The 19,902-nt window shown below is 27.5% G+C and overlaps 2 non-coding genes across 2 annotated transcripts; one reads left to right on the top strand and one right to left on the bottom strand.

Moving 5' to 3' along the window:
• The first annotated feature begins 1,116 nt into the window (after nucleotides 1–1,116).
• Nucleotides 1,117–1,313, top strand: LOC130804933 (U2 spliceosomal RNA). Its single transcript, XR_009040111.1, has one exon. It is a non-coding gene; the product is annotated as a U2 spliceosomal RNA (small nuclear RNA).
• Nucleotides 1,314–7,484: 6,171 nt separating this feature from the next.
• On the bottom strand, nucleotides 7,485–7,600 carry LOC130804896 (U5 spliceosomal RNA). The gene has a single exon (XR_009040077.1). It is a non-coding gene; the product is annotated as a U5 spliceosomal RNA (small nuclear RNA).
• Nucleotides 7,601–19,902: the final 12,302 nt, after the last annotated feature.

Genomic DNA, 19,902 nt, shown 5'->3' with positions numbered 1-19,902 from the left:
AAAAAGCAATAGCAAAAGAGCTTGATTGCTTTATTGCAATATGAACCGAAAAAAACTCAGATGATATAAGTTCAAATGTTGGATAATGGCCTTAGTCTAACCAACCTAAAGGGACTACCTAGTCTCGAGTTTGTCTTACATGGATTTAGTGCACGCTAAACTAATGTGGACCAACATTACATTAAGGAATGCAAGTTAGAGAATGTAATTAAATATAGTATAAGCTGAAGAATGTAAATTTACAAAAAAGTAAGAAAGGATGCACACTAAAATATTATAGATTAAGTATTTCAAACTTACACCTTAGTCTCATAATTGCACTGCATTCATCTAATGCTACTTGTATATCCATGTACATCTATTAAGGCCCAAGGGTATTCTTGAGACAAAAACTCCAATTTGAGTGATTCTATTAATAACTTTTAAGGAGAACATTCAAAACTAAATGATTTTTTTCATACTAGCTTCTACATAGTTTTTACGGTGATTAGTGAAGTGAAAACTTTGTACATTGTCTTAGATTTAGTATTTTAAAGAATGTTTTTTACAATTGCATGAAATGTGATGTTACATTCTAATTTGTTAAACTTTTAATATGATGCAAAATCTATTCAAATTTTTTTTTATTAAGTGATACTACAAGGTGCAAATTTAAATATTCCCTTTAAGCCTTACCCAAACTCAAAAAACTCTAGAATTACTAAAATTTAATCCCTTGAATCCTTCATCTTTTACTTCTTAGATAATATAAGCATTGAAAAAACAAATATAGTGTTGTTTCATTGGTCGTTTCAATTCCTACATAGAGAGCAAATATAAAGACATCAATTTTTTTTTTCTTTTATGAAGTAGGACATAAAGTATTATTTGCCTTGACTAATATAGCTGTAAAATTTGAGCAAGAAATTACATGGGATGATGGGATTAAAACTATGTTGTGTGCTCCAAAGTTTAGTGCACTGATTTCTTTGGTTGGATGATGAATTTGCTGGGCGAAGATTCAAGAGAGCAGTCAGATTGTTAAAAGTTTGAGATTGCATCGTCCCACATCGGAGATGAAAAACGAAGCATAAAACAAGAAAGCTAATAAAAGCTGGAAATAACAATTTGCAATTCATACCTTTCTCGGCCTTTTGGCTAAGATCAAGTGTAGTATCTGTTCTTATCAGTTTAATATCTGATACGTGGGCCAATGGCCCACAACGATATTAAATTAATTTTTTAAGGGGGAAAGCCTAATGTAGTTGCTTGCAACTGGGGTTTTCGCGCGTCGCCCATGCGTTGCACTATTGCACGGGCCAGGCGCACCCCTCCTATTCAGTTGTCAAATTTTCATTTTTATTAACAATTTATAAAAATATGCTTATGTCAAATGTAGGCAATTTTTACTGTCTGCCCTAGATGCAGCTACCTCCAAACTGAGTTTAATCTTTGCCTCATTTCCTTCGACATTTAAAGAATACTTTCTAGTGAATGCTTTGTATAATTGTCTGAAATGCAAAATTTGTTGAATACTTGAATCCTTATTTGATGCACAATTATCATTAATATACAATTTCAATAAAATTTAATGAGTATGATTTTAGTTTGAGTATTATAAATTTGGTGAAATTATTAAATTAAACCAGTACTAGAGTTTCTAAATTTGATATAAGGATATATTATTTTTATAAAATCAGCTCTAAGTTGATTGATATTAGTTCTTCAACTGTAGCGAAGTACACAATATTATGATGTTAGGTTATAGCGTTAAATAATACTTTAATAATTTTTATATTACTATTACATATTTTATTAATTTTTTATTGTATTGGATTTGTTGGCTTAAAAAAAGCTAATAAAAAAATTTTAATAGTCTTTGTTTCTATTCCGCAACACCATGTTTAAATATCTAGGTCCGCCACTGATCCATCAAAGATGGAAGGAACTATAAGAGCACTCTCATAGCATTCCCAATGGTGGGAACATACTCTATATGTGGAGTTTTTTCTTCAAAATTTGCTTCTAATGGTGAAGAAAACCAAAAAATCTCACAAATTATTTTTTTACACTCATGGAAATTTTTGAGAAAAAAACTTTGTTCATCCAACAAATAAGATCACACTTATCCAAATAATTTTTTAATTTTTAAAATAAGATTTATTTATTTATACATATATTAAATACAGATAAATATACTAATGGTCATAAAATTTTATGCTCTATAATTAGACATCTATTTTGTTATAATTTAATATGCTTTAAATATTTTTTTTATATTTCTACATAAATTAGTGTTTAAGAACTAGTGAGAAAATTTTTGCATTAGTGTACATAATTTAAATAATTTTTCCATTTTGTTATAATTTAAATATTTTTTATATTTTATAAATAACACACGTGGGTGTTAGGACTCTAAGCTTTTTAATAAAAATGTTTGCTACCTTAGAGCTATTTTTTTTATATAGAACATCAGTTGAGGTTTGGTTTCATATGGTGTCACCGACTTATGAATGATTGAATTAGTGTTCATAGATGATAATTTTTGAATTATTGATTGTCAAAATTATGGAGTTTATTCATTTGCTGTTTTGAATAGTGTGGCTTTACCTAATATAATGTGACTTTGATAAATCTATTAAAAGATCACATTACTTAGGCATTACTTAATGCAATAAGGATCATTGTTATACTTTGTGTATTTATTTACTAAATTATTGGTTATATGATTAGTATATATCTTTTTATATTTGTCAATTCATTTAAATAATATAAGTATATATGTATTTTTTGAATAACAAAATTTTTTAAATATTAAATGAATTTTTAATTTTCTTTTACAATAAAAATGACTAAAGTATATGTATTTTTTATAACGTCCAACTTTGATCTGTCTCTGAATCGAACTTGGACTATATATCGGATTTAGAATCGGATATTATTTTTCACGGACTCGAATCAGATTAAATTCTTTAAATCGAATCAAATTAGGGGCGAATTCAGACTAAATTACCATCACTACGACAAGATAGGGATTGAGTGAACTACTGTGATATGTCTACAACAAAAGGCCTCTTACCTATAAATCAACGTAGGTTCTAGGCTTAGCCTTCTCAAAGGAGCACAGTTTAACATCACGCCAAGATACGAAAAAAAAAAAACATACATCAGAAAATAACCTAATTTTTACTCGATGCACAATGAAGAAAGAAAAAGATCACAATAGCACCAAAAACCCACAAATGGAGGGCGCATAATAGTCATGTACCTTCCTGTTCCGGGTTTCTCTACTGCTTGAACAAGTGCTTCTGCCTCAGAAACAGAGAAAGGCCGCCTGGTGCGACGATGTCCAATATCATCACGTTTGGATCTATGGTTCACGAGCACCACAGCTAGAGGTTCCATGCTAGCCTCTGAGACAGGCACCATAGTCTTAGAGTTGTAAACTTTTTTGTTGGTCAGTTCAGCAGTAAGAGGTGGAACCAAGTCCATAACACTTCCCGATGCTCTGTTTGAGTCAGTTATAGAAGATTCATTCGGTGTGTCGGCCACAAATCTATCATCGTTATTGTTAGCCTGAGATTTGAAAGAAACACCTAAACCGCTATTAATCAAATGCACGACACCATGTAGTAAACAAAGTAAGAAATTATAGAAGTACAGAAATTACGCAGACAAACACTCATCAAATTTAGGCGAGTCAAAACGAAATGGAGCAGGGATTTCCCGAGGACATATAGGTGTAGACGGTTCGGTTGAACTGTTTGGCACTAACACAAACTCAACTGTGTCTATATTGTGACTTTGAGATATACCAGACTGGAGCAGTGTTTTGTTGTCATCTCGAATCTTCTTTCCTTGGAAAAGTATGCCAACACATAATCCACCACCAAGTAGAGTCTTCACAGCCTCTAATACAATCCTCTAATGTCATGTTTGGAAACGATGATTTCATTTGGAAATTTGAAATTGGCTCAAATTTATTTTTTGGCAAATCAAAAATTTTCAAATTTGAATTTGTATCAAATTCTACCATTGTTTTTAAAGTAGTTAAAGTTAAGAATTTGAGAATGACTACTCAAACCTTGTCATTCTCAAATTATTCATTTATGATTTCATAATTGAAATCTATAATTTAAAACACTACTCGAGGGAATTTCATGATCAATTGATTATCATGAATGATATAGATGGACATGAACAAATACATATAACTACAACTTGGAATATCATGAGTAAATTAAGAAAAACTTGATCACTAATGCAGAAGAAAAACAAACTGGAAATATCTAAATTATTAGTACAATTTTCACATACAGATAGAATTGTTGTTGCATACCTTTGAGTGTCTCAATAGTTGTACTCTCCGAAACCTCAATGATAACTTCTGGAACTTTAAACGACTTGATACTAAGCTGCACTGCATGGATAGCACATTTAAATGTAAGATTAAAATATACATCCAATTAATGACATAACTCATACAATAATCAATCTTCACGCAGTTTCCCAGCTGAACCATTCTTCTCATCATCTACGCCTTTTTAATGTGATTTGGTAACACTCTCACAACTGATACCTTCATCAAACGTCACTAAATTCGATCAATTAATCTCCATTTCTTGAATGGTATGGTCGATTTTATAACAAGGACTCTTGATAGGATTAGATCGCTTTACTCCATCGTCTGAAGCTACTAAAAAAATACTCTTAATTAGTTCCAATTCTCTTCTAAAAAGTTCACGTCTAAGGCGTCACTTGGATTGAGAGCAAATATTTACGGGGTGAATAAAAGTCAAACTAGAAAAACAAAGTTAGTTAGATAGATGATTAAAGAAATTTAATTGTTAGAGAGGTAGAAGAATTAATTAGAAGGTAATGAAAAATAAAGAAAATAACAATTAGTTCCTTTATTTTGAGGTATAAATTTATCGTGGGGGAGAGTTGGGGAATCATTTACTTTTAAATGAGGGAAATCAATATTTTTTTATTCTATCTTTTTTAATTTACTATTTCAACATTTTTCCTCCATCAACTTTATTCACTTGCATCTTTAATTACCATTGTTATATTAGTTTGACTTTTTTCTCCTACACTCGTGTCAAAATTTTCATATTCCTTCGGCAAATCACGGGCTTTCACAATTTTTGGCTTCTTAAATGTGTTTGCTGTGTTTTTAAGTTTAAAGAAACAATTAGGATTTAAACAGGATAACTCAATATATTCCTGAAATGTAGTAGGTGTAGGTACTGGCTTGTTAGCCGTAATAATATCTCCAGAATTACTCCCCTTAAATTTTGAAGGCCAAAAAATAAAGGAAAATTTCACATGCTAGCATTAAATTTCTATGAAATGTCGGTGATAGTATTTTTGTAAAAATTTTCCACATGATAGCATTCAGTTTATGCCTTATCTAACTGTCGTAGCATTTTCCGTTAAATTTTTGTCGGTTTCCGTTTAATTCACCATTTTAAAGTTTCTATCTTTATTAAGTGTTGGTTGTTGTCTTAATAATTTGCCCTATATATTTGACAGCGTCGATGAATTAAACATCAAATTGGTGAATTAAATATTTGAGAATATAAGAATGGTTTAGAGAAAATTATAAAGACAACATTCAACGATTAATAATGGTAGAAACATTAAAATGGTAAATTAAACGGAAATTGACAAGAATTTAACGGAGAATGCTAAGACAGTTAAATAAGGCATAAACTAGATGCTGCTATGTGGAAAAATCTTACAAAAATACTACCACCGGCACTTTATGAAAGTTCGATCCTATCATGTAAAATTTTCCCAAAGATAAAACAGTACCCTCATGAGTTACCATGTTCATCATGAGGTCTTACCTTATCTTTATCAATTCCACATTTCTTGAACTTCACAGTTGCAGTACTTGATGCATAAGAATATTCTCTCTCTTCTGAAAACTTTCCAGCAACTGTAGACAGCATCTCAAATGCACGTACTTGGCCATCGATATGGGTTTTCGGTGGAATCCCCCTCTTCTAGAGCCAATGCATTATGATGTCAAAATTATGCAATGAAAATAGGAGGTATTAGAGTGTGGCAATTCTTCACATACTCTTACCGTATAGCCCACTCGTGCAGACATGGGACACTCATGGGCTCGGGCCTACAAATTCATGGGTCAAGAGCGTTGACTTGCACGTACACTTGGTGAGGTTCATTGTTTCTCAAAACCATATGGTTATAGGAAAATTAGCTCGCCCAATATATATGCAAGTCTCTAAGCATGTTCGACTGTATAGAGCCTAGAAAAATTAGAGGCCTCAATATTAAATTAGTTAGTATATGTGAGGTGTTTTAAGATACAAATTGTTAGAAAAATATCATAATTTTTAAAATTACACTCGGCTTCTATAGCATTCGTCAATTTTTGCTCCGCCCTAACAATAAAATGGGCGAAAATTCAATCAAACGAACTTACTCTTTTGGATCTAGGTGCCTTTGGTACATTAACTCCAAAATCTGATTCTCTATTCGATAGCACCATAATTCAGAGACATTTCAAAAACAATCAGAGAAAATGTATAAATTTGACAAATATCCTCCATACTATAAGTAAACAACAGTCAACATTACAAATAATCTAATTCAGGAATAACAAAATAATCATTTATTCTACTTCATATTGAGCCATTTTTGCATAAATAACATCAAGTTTCAATACATAAAAACTTGATCATCAACATCAACACAATTTAACGAAATTTCTTTAGTCACTGAATCAACTTTTAATATTATGTTTGGCTTGAAAGAATTGGAAGGAAAAGAAGAAAAGGAATTTAAAAGGATGGAAATCTCTTGTTTAAAGCGGGAGGGGTTTAGAGGAAAAATGTGAGCATGTATAGTTAATATTTTCTCTGTTTTACTATACAAGAGTTAAGAGCTGTTCAAATCTAACCCGACCCGAAAATCTTATTCGGAATCGAAAATTATCTGACCTGAAAAAATATTAATTTTTTAGGTTTTCCGAACCGGCATTATCCGAACCGATATTGCACTCGAACAGTTTGATAACTGAAAAGGGAAAAATCGAACTCGAACTGCAACCGTATTTTATAACCGACATATAAACGTTAACCGATGTTATTCGAACTCAACAATGATCGACCCGAGTCAAATCCGACCTGAATTATGCACGTAACCGAATGCAACCTGGCTAAAACCGATTAAGATCGAACTGTTTTTAACCCGAACTGATACAAACCCGAACCGATTATTAATCGAACTAATACAAACCCGAACGGATTATTAATCGAACCGTTATAAATCCGAATCAATTTTTCACCTAGTTTCAATTTTCAGATTCGGGTCATATATAAATGAGTCAATAGACCCTTTTAACCTGAACCTGACCCATTTAATTAAATGGGTAAAATAACTACTAGGCACTTCAAAAAGTTAAGTTTCCAGTAACAGAAACCAATATTTATATCAACATCATTAAGTTAAACAAATTAGACTAGATTTATTGGAAACCTTAATTAAAGGCTTCCTCCAAAAATAAACATATGCCACATAATGCAACGAGCACACGGTATTCTTTAGTAAAAGGCGAAAGAATAGTTCGCTTTGTGCTCACTGCGTGGCTGCGTGAAAATAAAGAGAAGCAGGTTTTGTTATTTATATGCATAGCATTGCCTTGCACTTTTTTCTTGACCGATGTGGGATATTGTGCTTTCACTAGTCACTACAACAATGTTTTTTTTTTTGAAAGTAATCCAAAAATGTAGTATTTTGAGAATTAGAAATAAGAAATACCTTGTTAACTGATCTTTACATTAGAGTAAGTTAGGATGAGTAGTAATAAAACTGAATTTACAAAATTCTTTCGTCTTACACCAAATAAAAAGACTAGAACTTTCAGTGCGTTTAATGGTTTATGATTATTTTAGATTTTTAGGGTTTATGATTTATCACTTATCTAGTCATTTTTATGACTTTATTTAAAATTTTCAATGGGTTAATAAATGAGTTAAAATATGGGTCGATCTGACCTGATTGACCCATTTAATAAATGGGTTAAACAGGGTTTTTTCAGGTTTACATATTCAACCTGAACCTAACCCATTTAATAAACAGATCATGTCGGGTTGACCCATTTAATTAGTTGAGTCAAAAATCTAAACCCAAACCCGCTAATTTCGGGTCGGATTCATATCAGCTTAGTAGGTCGGGTCAGCTTTTGCCAGCCCTAATTTCAGCAAATTAGGTCCAATTTCAGTTTTCTAATTATGATTTTTTGAATATTGGAAAACTAATTTCCAATATTGAAACATTGTAAACAAGATTATATATAAATAAATAAGATTCCCCATAAATAAATAAGATTCCCCATGATATTGATATCAATTATAAACCAATAACATCTTCACGCAATCACGCCTATTCCCTTTTTTTTTCAAATGAGAGTGTCGTGTCTATTCTTGACCGTTGATCTGATATTAGCATTATAAATCTAACGCCTAAAACACCTTATCCGTGTGCTATCTTAATAACCAATAACATTTTGTGCAAGTACAACTCATGGATTGCTAAGATGGTAATATCTCACACGTCTATATACAAAGATCAACGACTTAGAATAAGTCATGTATCAATTGAGTAATATATTCATCAAATTGGACAATTAGTTATCTAAAATAATTTATTTGAGTAATATAAATATTGTATATCAAATATTAAATATTTTTATTATTGAATTTGGTCAAATTGCATAATTTAGGCTATTTAATTCAAAGTAACAAAAAAGGTGGAGCATTAGTTTCATTTACTATAATAGATCGAATTACGATAAGTGAACTTTGAATTATGATCGATTATTAATAGCCTATAAATTACTTTAGAGTATTCAAGATCAGTAATAAGTAATAACGTTGAGTTAACTGTCAATGGTAGTCTATAACTATAACTAATAAGATAGTTTGTATTAATTTCATTCACTCCAATAGGTCTAGTTCCGAACATTATTAAGCTTTAAATTAAATACGATCAATTATTAGTGTAATAGATTTATTGGTTTAAAGTATTCAAGGTTACTAATAAGTATAAATACATAATATCATATAAAATGGTTATGATTACTTGATTAATCTAATTCACTTTATTATAATAAGTTTCAATTATCAAACTTAGAAATACGATCGATTATTAGTGTAATAAAGTAATATATATTCTAATAGCTTATACTCCCTCTAATTAAAAACAAATATCTCATTTGAAATTTGCATAAATTCTCCCTCTAGTAATATATTCTAAATTTCTAATAAGTTAATAACAAGCCTAAAAAGAAATCGAGAGAATTACTTTGGATTGGAGGGACTATTAGTTTAGAGTACTCAATAACACTAATAAGTCTAACTATGTAATAGCCTATAAGATAGTTTAGATTATTCTTATTCATTCAAACAAATCTAGTTTCGATTATCGAGTTTTAATATTCAATCAATTATCAAAAGTAGCAACATGATGCATTGTTAAATAATAGTCTCATATATATATATATATATATATATATATATATATATATATATATATATATATAATTGAAATAAATTGATCTGCTATATCCGATAAAACAATTGGTAATTATTTTTTGTAAGTAAATGAGCATACATCAATTAAAAACCCGACTATTAACTTATTTCGATATTGACCCGATCAATAGTTGTCCGTAACCGATAACTACTCAAAAAATAAAGCGCGAACCCGATTTGTGCCCGAAAAAACCAAACTAATGTTAGACCGATGACAACCCGAGCTCGATTGACACGCGACTTGAATTTCAACCGATGACAAACCAGTTTGAACCCGATAATGCAAACAACCGTTGTTAAACCGACCCGTAACTAACCGATCTGACCCGAGTATGACCCGTTATTGCATACAACCGAAAATTTACCAATTCGAAATCCGACCGAGCCGAATTACACCCGTCCGAAACCGATCCGATGACCCGAATGAACACCTATATATGATTAATTTTTTATGTAATCTAATGTATGATTTTGATCATTTATATATTGAACTATACATGTCTAAAAAAACTTAATATTATGAATTGTGTGCGACTAGACAATTCAAACAGAATCGCACTTGACTATATTTTTCTTGCACATTAGCCGCAATATATAAATAAGTATGAACAGTAAATAGTCAAAAATCGTTATGTAGCTAGTATTTCAGAATAAAGAAAGTATACCCCCTCCATTCTGAAATGCTCGCTATATTAGACATAATGGCACTATTCATCTTTCAAGATTATTTTATATATTGCGGCTAATGCATAAGTAATGTTGAAAGTAATCTATAAAAATCTAATATTTAAAAAAATATTAAACATAGAAAAAACTAAAGAATTAAAAAATAAAAATATCTAAGATTTTATTATAGAAGTTGCTAGAAAAAGTAAGCTTGTAACCAATATTGATGACTATAAATACCTATTGAAATTTTGGGTAATGAAAAAAATAGTCATTTTACATATTTGCTCATCTTCCTCTCCGAATAAATTAATTAACTATTTTTCTATCTAAATCGTTCTACAAGAAATAATATAGTTAAGTGGGATCTTATTCGAACCATCTAATTGTATACTTTTATTATATCAAATTTTTGTTATTTTTAGTTAAATAACATTTAAGATATAAATATTCTAAATTATGTATTAAATTTCATAAAAAATAATATTTATCAAAAATAATGATTTCATAATCTAAGAATAAATACAGAATATCAGCATTTTAAACCTCAAAGCCTCGAACGTATCAAAAAGTAGCAAATTCGTAAATTTTCATCACGTGAAATCAAACTACTCAAGCATATCTGCATATTCACCAAAAAAAACTCTAATTCAGAAATTATGTGATCTATCCTCTTCCTTATTTAAAATGTAATGGATAGTCTATTATTTAATTTAATAATTAGAATTGCTTGATAATAGAAAATAAGTGGGATTTTAAGATTTTATTTTTATTCTAAAATAGTTGTGAAAATAATTTTAGCATGTATAATATAAAAAAGTAATGGAGAAGATTCTAATCAAGTAAAATTGATCTTTAATCAATCAACTTCTATCAAATCATGTACAACTCACAACCTTGAACAAAAATAATTATTTTAGTTGTTTCTTTACGCAATCCTTAAACATCGTCATCCTTTTCATTTAGTCGCCCTCCCTATTTTAATAAATTGATTATATTGCCCCTGCACTATAATAATAATAATAATAATAATAATAATAACAATAATAAAAATAAAAATAATATTTAAAAAAAAAATAATGATAATAATAATTAAAAAAAATTTAAAAATAAAAAAATCAAAGGGTTTTTTTTTCAAATTTTTTAAAAATATTATTATTATTATTATTATTATTATTATTATTATTATTATTATTATTAATATTATTATTGCTATTATCCTTTTAAATATTATTATTATTATTATTATTATTATTATTATTATTATTATTATTGTTGTTGTTGTTGTTATTATTATTATAATTATTATTATCATTATTATTATTATTATTATTATTATTATTATTATATATTTTTTTAAAATATTATTTTTATTATTTTTTTTATTATTTTTATTATTATTTTTATTATTATTGTTGTTGTTATTATTATTATTATTATTATTATTATTATTATTATTATAAAAATAATAAAAATAATAATAATGATAATAAAAATAAAAATAATTTTAAAAAAAAAAAATAAAAAAAAAATAATAATAAAAATAACAATAATAATAAAAATAATTTTTAAAAAAATTTAAAAAATATTATTATTATTATTATTATTATATTATTATTATTATTATTATTATTATTATTATTATTATTATTATTATTTATGTTTTTTTAAATATTATTTTTATTTTTATTATCATTATTTTTATTTTTATTATTTTTATTATTTTTATAATAATAATAATAATAATAATAATAATAATAATAATAATTATTATTATTATTATTATTATTATTATTATTATTGTTATTTTTATTATTATTATTATTATTATTATTATTATTATTATATTTTTTTTTTATAAAATATTATTTTTATTATTATTATTACTATTATTATTATTATTATTATTGTTGTTGTTGTTATTTTAAGTCCATGGGCATTTTCATCATTTCATTAATAAAAGAGTGGCGATAAAATAAAAAAGGTAGCGATGTTTGGTTTTATCCTAAATTGATCATTGAGTTAATGTAAACCTCTATTATAGAAGTATTTTATTAAAAGAACTTTTTTTTATTATATGATATAATATAATTTTAATCTATATTTTTATTTTAGAGGATGGTTTTCATAATTTTTTTAATTATTCTATGGACTAAGTTTCAAAAATTTTAAATTAGTACATATATTAGATATTAAGGCTCAAGGTTTCAACAACGATTGTGAGTGAATTGTTGTGAATCGTATTTTTAATCATTAATTGTTGTAATAGTTAGTCTTATTAAGAAACATATCATATTTATGGTCTAAATACCCTAATTAATACAACTTAAAAAGAAAATAAGAATATGAGTTTTATGTTTTGAGGTTATCATTTTTAGAGATATGATCTCTCACAAGAGTAGTTAATTTTTAGTTTATAAATTATTTTAGTTTACCTATAAATCTATACTCTAATATAATAATTGGACATCAATATCCAAAATTATTTATATTGCATAAAAAGTTCTGCTTGTACTGAATGGACGCACTCAATGCGTTCGTTAGTCAAGATAAAATAAATTGGTATAGTAAACTAGAATATATTTCCAAATCATACATCAATATACATTCCTGTTGTAAAACAAATTAACCCTTCTTGAAGCCTAAGTGGGTAACATACTAATATTGTTGTAGACCAAGTACAGAAACTTTTTATAAATTAAAGGGTGTTGTTTGGCAAATAGTTGAGTATTGGTACCCAGTAACTGTATAATTAATTTTAAATATGCTATTATAAGCAACTTATTTAAAAATATCTTATTTTATAATAATAAGTTGTTTTAAAACGCTAATTTATCGGTTACTAACATTAAATAATTTATCTTTTTTACAATTTCATATTTTCATACTTCATCTTTTCATATTTCAAATTTCCATCTTCAGTAGGTCCAGATTTGAAATAAAATTACATTAATAACTTAAATAAAATAGGCAAATGCTGATGAATGCCTCAAGGGCGTTTGTTAACAAGATAAAATATTTAGAATATATTATAAAACTATTTGATATAATATATTTATGTTTGATTTGGTGATAAATGTTATATAAGATAAAATAATTAATACTTATATAATTAAATATTAAGTATATATTCTTTTTTTGCAAGGCTCTTATTGTTTGGAGGTAAAACCGACTGCTTTCCTTTAATCCTCCTTATGAAAGAGTACGGGTATGGATTGTCTGTCACCTTTCCTCGCCCAGACCCTGCTTTCGGGCGGAATATTGGGTATGATGATGATAATTAAGTACATATTTAAATACTATTTAAAATTTATTTTATCTTTGTTTATTAATGCCCTCGGAGCGTCCATTAGTAAGAACCATAAAGCGACGCATAATGAGAGAGTGACAGACAAGTTGAAGAATGAACAAAGATTGACCTAAAAGGATAATGACCCAAAACAAAATAATACGAAAAGAAAAAGAGATACTCTTGTTTTGTGAGAAACTATCTTCCGATGAGACAATTTCAAACGATAAATTTATATTTTTCATAATATATAATAAATGGGCTATTTAATCCATATAACACATGTCTTAAAAAATGAGATAAATACAAGTTCAAATCAAAATATTATAAACATAAATGTGGACATTTTAAATAATTTATTTCATGGCGAGCGTGACCGTCTAAATGAGAATTTGAGTTTTTTTTATTGTTGAGTAAAGTTAACAAATGTTCTTGCAAGCAGTATGAGTGAGCAACCAACTTAATGTCCTGAATCCTTAATCCTGAATCCTGATATATTGAATTGCCCCAAGTAGAATTTGTTTATGAAAAATTCTTTGCAATGTGCATCATAATATCAGCAGCAATTTTCCAACATTCGATTTCCAAATTTTCGTTTAAAAGCTACTAACAATTGTTGGGTAACGAAATATTATTGTTATTGCATTTTTTTGATATATTTAAATTGGAATTTAATGGCCCACAAATTTAAGAAATTGAGTAAATTTTTAGGAACTAAGAAACCCAGAAAAACTTTCTTGACTAATGACAATTAAGGTAAATAAATTCTTCGTAAATAATTTTCTTATTGAGTGTTCAACAGACAGAATTAATGCGATTAATATGATTTTAGAGTGTTTATATGTTAGTTTTTATATTGGGTTTTTGGTTGGCTTATTTTGTTGGTTAATGGTTTTTATGCAAAAATAAAAAGCTATTTGGTTAGCTTTTTTTTTTGTTGGTTTTTGGCTTGTTAACCCACTTTTTTCTAATAAGCAACTAACAGCCAATACTTTTTTCTGATTTGCGAGCTTAAAAGCCAACAAAATCAGCCAACATTTGCAATTGGTCAAACAAGCTGACTAAAAAAACTAACAACGAACAACTAATTGCCAAATACCAATTTTTATACAAAGCTTTGAACATTGATATGCATGACTAGTTATTTTGAGTCCGCATCCAAAACCTTAACATGGGTTTCTTTGAAATGGGCCTTGTTATTTAGTGGAGCATGCAAATCAGCCCACAGATAACCCCTACTACATCTGCTCCTTTAATTTCCATCAATTGTAGATGGGACGCATTTTAATAGCATCAGCCATCAATTCTTGTAAAGAATCAATTAATTTGTAGCATCAGCCCACACATAACCCCTATCAAATAATGATACACAAACACAAAGATTGTTATTTTTGTTGAAAGAACTTTTTCACTCTTATATATTAGTCTTGAGTAAGGTTCTTATTCTCCTCTTTCCCCACCTCTTCATTTCATTTAATTTAATACATTTTGTTTCTGTTAAGAAAGTTGCATGGAATTTGCTTGGAAGGGGAAGGTTTGGATTGAGAGTATTCTGCTTCTATGATACGAATCCGACTTATTGGGTTCGGTTGGAGGCCTGTAAGACGAATCAACCGGATTACTTGTCTGGGGCTGCTTTTCGGAAAGTCTCTCTGACGCTCAAGTCAGTGATCGAAATATGAAACGAGTAATGAATATAAGAGTTGAGAAAATTATAAAAAAGCTTCTTATTTGCATATAAATTAGGGTATTTATAGTGGAACAACGACTGCATTTGAGTTATCTAGAGGTATTTTAGTAATTTTGTTTTGGAAATAGGCCTAAATAGATTTAGTAATTTGAAAAGTCTCTCTATATAACATTCATCCAAAATAGTTTATGAATTACCGTAAATTTAAAGTATTAAGTACTTACTTTTCAAATTTGTTGATGCAACAAAATTGTTGGTTCATTAGTCTATTAAATACATTTTTGTTTTAGTTTTTTGATAAAAAGAATATATTAATCTCTAAAGCCTAAACTATAAAAGTCAATGAGGACATTATTTTATCAATTCGGAAGGAAATATTTAAATGATAATATGATACATAATGCTCTAAAGATGAATGATCATGTAAACAATATTTTATTTTTATTATAAATTAATAGTTACAAAAAGATAGATCGATATCAGACAATAAGGACATAAAAGATGAGGGTGACACTATCATTTAGTTTTCCTAGTCCTCACTTAGGAGTACTTGTATGTATTGGCATTTTTTAATTAGTAGCATATGAAAATGATCAAGAATTTTAATCAATGCAATTTAAAGTACCTAATTTTGCTTCTATATTTTAATGTTTTTTATTACTCTAATGAAAATTATTTTAGAGCCGATAAATTTTTGGAATTGATTATTATAAAAATATAAATAATAAAAAACAGTTGAATCATAGTATCATTTAAAAAGAAAAAAACAACAAAAAAAATCATATTACTAAATATCAACACGAGTAGGAAGCTAGCAAGCAAAGAAATGCTAAAGCATGCATTACCAATAAATAAACACAATTTCAAAACCTAGAACAAAGCGACTACTTTTTAGTCAATAGTTTCTTGTTTCCAATTCAAAAACAAAAAGTTTAAATCGTCAATTTATTTAATTTTACAAAAAAAAAAAATAAAAAAGAAAAAGAAAATTAAGTAAATAATTTTTTTACTTTTAATCTAATTTGAAAATATTTTCAAAACAAATTAGGTTTAATTATATAAGTTATATAACAAATTAGGTTTTTTTTTTTCGGTTGAAGGGCGAGTAATACTTTTTAGAAAAGGTAACAGGTTTAATTATCAATTAGTCTTTTATTTCTTCAATCTGTCTTGTAATTAAAAATAAATTTAAATATATTATTCCATTTACAATTTTTTTCATTTAACAGTAACCTACCAACACTCAATATATCTCTTTTATATTTTTATTATATTTATTTCAACAAAATTACTTAGTTTTCTCTTTATCCAAAGAATTTATACTCTATTTATTTATATTTTTTAAATTTAATAATCACACCAACATCCAAAAACTTCTTTAATTTTTTTAGCTAATATTTTTTAAAGTGCACAATCAATAAAAGAAGGGAATATACTAAAATCACAAATTGTTTTCAGAGACGGTCTCTCCAAGAAACGCATTAGATTTATGGGCTAAATAATCCAAATAATACAATTTAAAGAGAAAATAAAAATATAGATTTTTTTTTGAGATCGTTTATTTGAGAGGTGGTCTCTCACAAGAGTTATATATTAAAATTAACATGATTTAACCCAATTATTTAACAAAAATTTAGTAGAAGTTTCACCTAAATTTTTTTGAATGTAGACCGTGTAGCTATTGTACGGTTTATGCACGGCGCAATACGTGGCCCGTTATATGCGGGTAATTAAGTGGGCCCTACTTTCATGTTGGGCTATCTAAAGCCCCGCTAACTTTATATGGAATTACTTCTACTAGAGAGTGAATCATTTACCATCCTTTTTTTATTCTTTCTTTCAATTTGGCGGGTAAAATTGAATTTCAGTTGTCAACTAACTTTATTTTAACGCACTCAAAGAGCATAACTTAGATATTTCTTCAAAGGAAAAAAAAAAGAACGGAACCTTAGCTTATCCTTAGGACCTTTTCTAACTTTATGTAAATTACCACGAGATTTTATCAAATTGAAAGATATCAAAAATAAAGTTGACCATATATTCTCTACATATATGCCATAGATAAGATTTTTTTTTATATTATGATATATTTAGTTAAATTTTGGACTATAACATGTTGAATTTGTTCCAATAAAAGGATGAATTGAAAGAGTTTATTCTCTATTTGTTACATAATGTTTTATTTATAAAAAGAATACATAACATTATAATAAAGCAATAAGTTAAAAGAACTATCATTTTAGCATAAAATACACACGAAATAATACTGAAGTTTTAATCTAAATTATAAGGAATTAGCTATAGAAACCAAAATAAATTTACTTCAGAAATTATCTCTTAAAAAATTATACTTTATTCAACAGTAACTACTACTAACAACTATCAAATAAAAAAAATTCAATTTCATATATTCCTTCAAATTAACTCTAATTCTTCATGATTTTCTTTTATTCTTGTCATCTAAATCATTAAAATCACCTTCGATTCTTTTAAAAAACTTCTTAAAACTTATGCAAACTTTAGTTTGTATATATGGACAAAAAGACACAAAGTGCTGAAAATATTCACTCTTTAGAATGTTGTGAAAAAGGACTAGATATTTCATATTTGTCTTATAATGACAATCATTTAGGATTTATAATCATATAATTGAAGTTTCATCTCACAAAATTTTTATGTCATAATTGGCTCATTGCCTAAAGTACTCTCCATCCTATTTATTTATTTTTTTATATGTCATATCTCTTGTGCTTTATAATTTATTATTTTAAATGAAAGTTCTTTTGCATATATATAGAGTAAAAAGATGACAGGAAAACAAGTAAAGGATAGAAGTTATTATAAACACGATCAATCTTAAATCGCGTTTTATCTTAATTAGTCAATTTATAAATTGTTTTAACATAGTGATTAAGTGTTTTTTTTTTAAACTTATGATTATTTGTAGAGATTCGTTAGTCTATTTCGAACCAAAAAAATAATTTACGAAGGGATAGCTTTCATATATTTGCTAAATGTTCTATAATACCAATAATTGATGGTGTTTGACTGCTTGTGCAAAAACTTAGTATGAGGATGATAATTACATTTAGCAAAAACTTAATACAAAGATGATAATGACCTTGATTATATGTTCAACATTAATAGCAATATGAAATAGCATGTAAATACTATAACATTAAGGTCATGCCTAATTTTACTTTGATTCAAATTCATAATATTAACTAGTGTTTTCTATATGCTTACCAAAAAAAGTTGATTGCCCTAAAACCATATATATTTGGGTGTACTTAAGTTAATGATAATATATTCCTAATCAAGCTTGTGCAATAAGTCGTATATAGCTCATGTTGAGCTCAAATGAATGTGATGAATTAAGGCTAGATAGATAACCATATATTAAGATTTAACAACATAATCACCCTTAAATATATTTGATTATGGTCAATTTAAAATTCTTAACAATCCATTTTCAGTCTGCTCCATCTAAAAAAAGACGAAGAATCCTTATAAGTTTGACTCATTACAACTATAATCAATTCAACCCACTTACGTAATCAAGAACCAACAAAGTTCGAACCCGTTGCACAAGTCTACTCCTAACTCTTACTTTAAAATAAGATAATACACTTAATATCAACTGTTAGATAGGGCATTAAAACTAAACAAAGATTAATATAAACCTTTCATTAACAACCTTAAGTAGTAAACAATATTTTATATCCACTTTGAATTTTTAACGCAACTAAAAAAAGATAATCAAAAGAGATGAAAACCAGATTTACAATTGCTATGAAACTTGAGATGCAACTTTTAAAAGAGAATCAAATCTTATCTCTGTTAAACATATATTATTTTTCCTTAGTAAGGTACCATAATAAATTCCTGTTACTTCTCTCTTAGTCCTCTCATTCTTTCGGCCTAACCTATACTCAAAAAAAAAAATCACTTTTACTCAAAAGAAGATTCCAATATGAGGTATAGCTAAGAAAGTGAAAAGGTCAAATAGCAATTGCCATTCATAACACAACTTATAAGTAAAGCAAAGTTTATATCACATTAGACCTTTTTGGTAACACTCTTTCAATTTTGGTACAAAATTTCTATTCCTATAATCTCCATACATCTCTTTCAATTTCATAACTACCCTTTGTTTTTGATAGAAAGCCAAATAGAATCCTAAAATAAAAATGACTCCAAACTTAAGGTAGAACGTCGAAGAGTTGCATAGTACTTGAATTGATTCTTTGCTTGCGTATGAATCCCACTATCACGCCAATATAGGGTGATAATGATATGGAGGTAGTTAACTTGTGTATAGTTGATAACACTTGCATAATTAAGTTAGGGATTGTCACTTCACTCATAATTCATAAGCCTATTTGTTTCGAGTGTGTTATTTAATTTAATTTGCATGTTTATTAATACGAGAAAATTAATTGTTACCTTATAAATTTAAGGAATTTTTTTTATTTTGTCAAAGACTATATTTAGTCAACAACACAAAAATGATAAAGAAAGTAAAGTATTACAAGAAATATTTCAATTGGTTGTACATAATAATTAAAAGACTTTTATGTAGGGGTGTTTTATAAAATCAGACCCGACTAACTCAATCCTTTAACACACTATCCCAAAACTTGTTCACAAGTAAAAGAGGCTTAAAAATGAAAAAAAAATATTATTTTTTAAGCATGTTTTGCAAGCTTAAC

The sequence above is a fragment of the Amaranthus tricolor genome, chromosome 17 (assembly GCF_026212465.1).
Source record: "Amaranthus tricolor cultivar Red isolate AtriRed21 chromosome 17, ASM2621246v1, whole genome shotgun sequence".
Lineage (NCBI taxonomy): Eukaryota > Viridiplantae > Streptophyta > Magnoliopsida > Caryophyllales > Amaranthaceae > Amaranthus > Amaranthus tricolor.
Note: the sequence above shows the minus strand (reverse complement) of the source record. Positions and strands in the feature narration are given on the sequence as shown.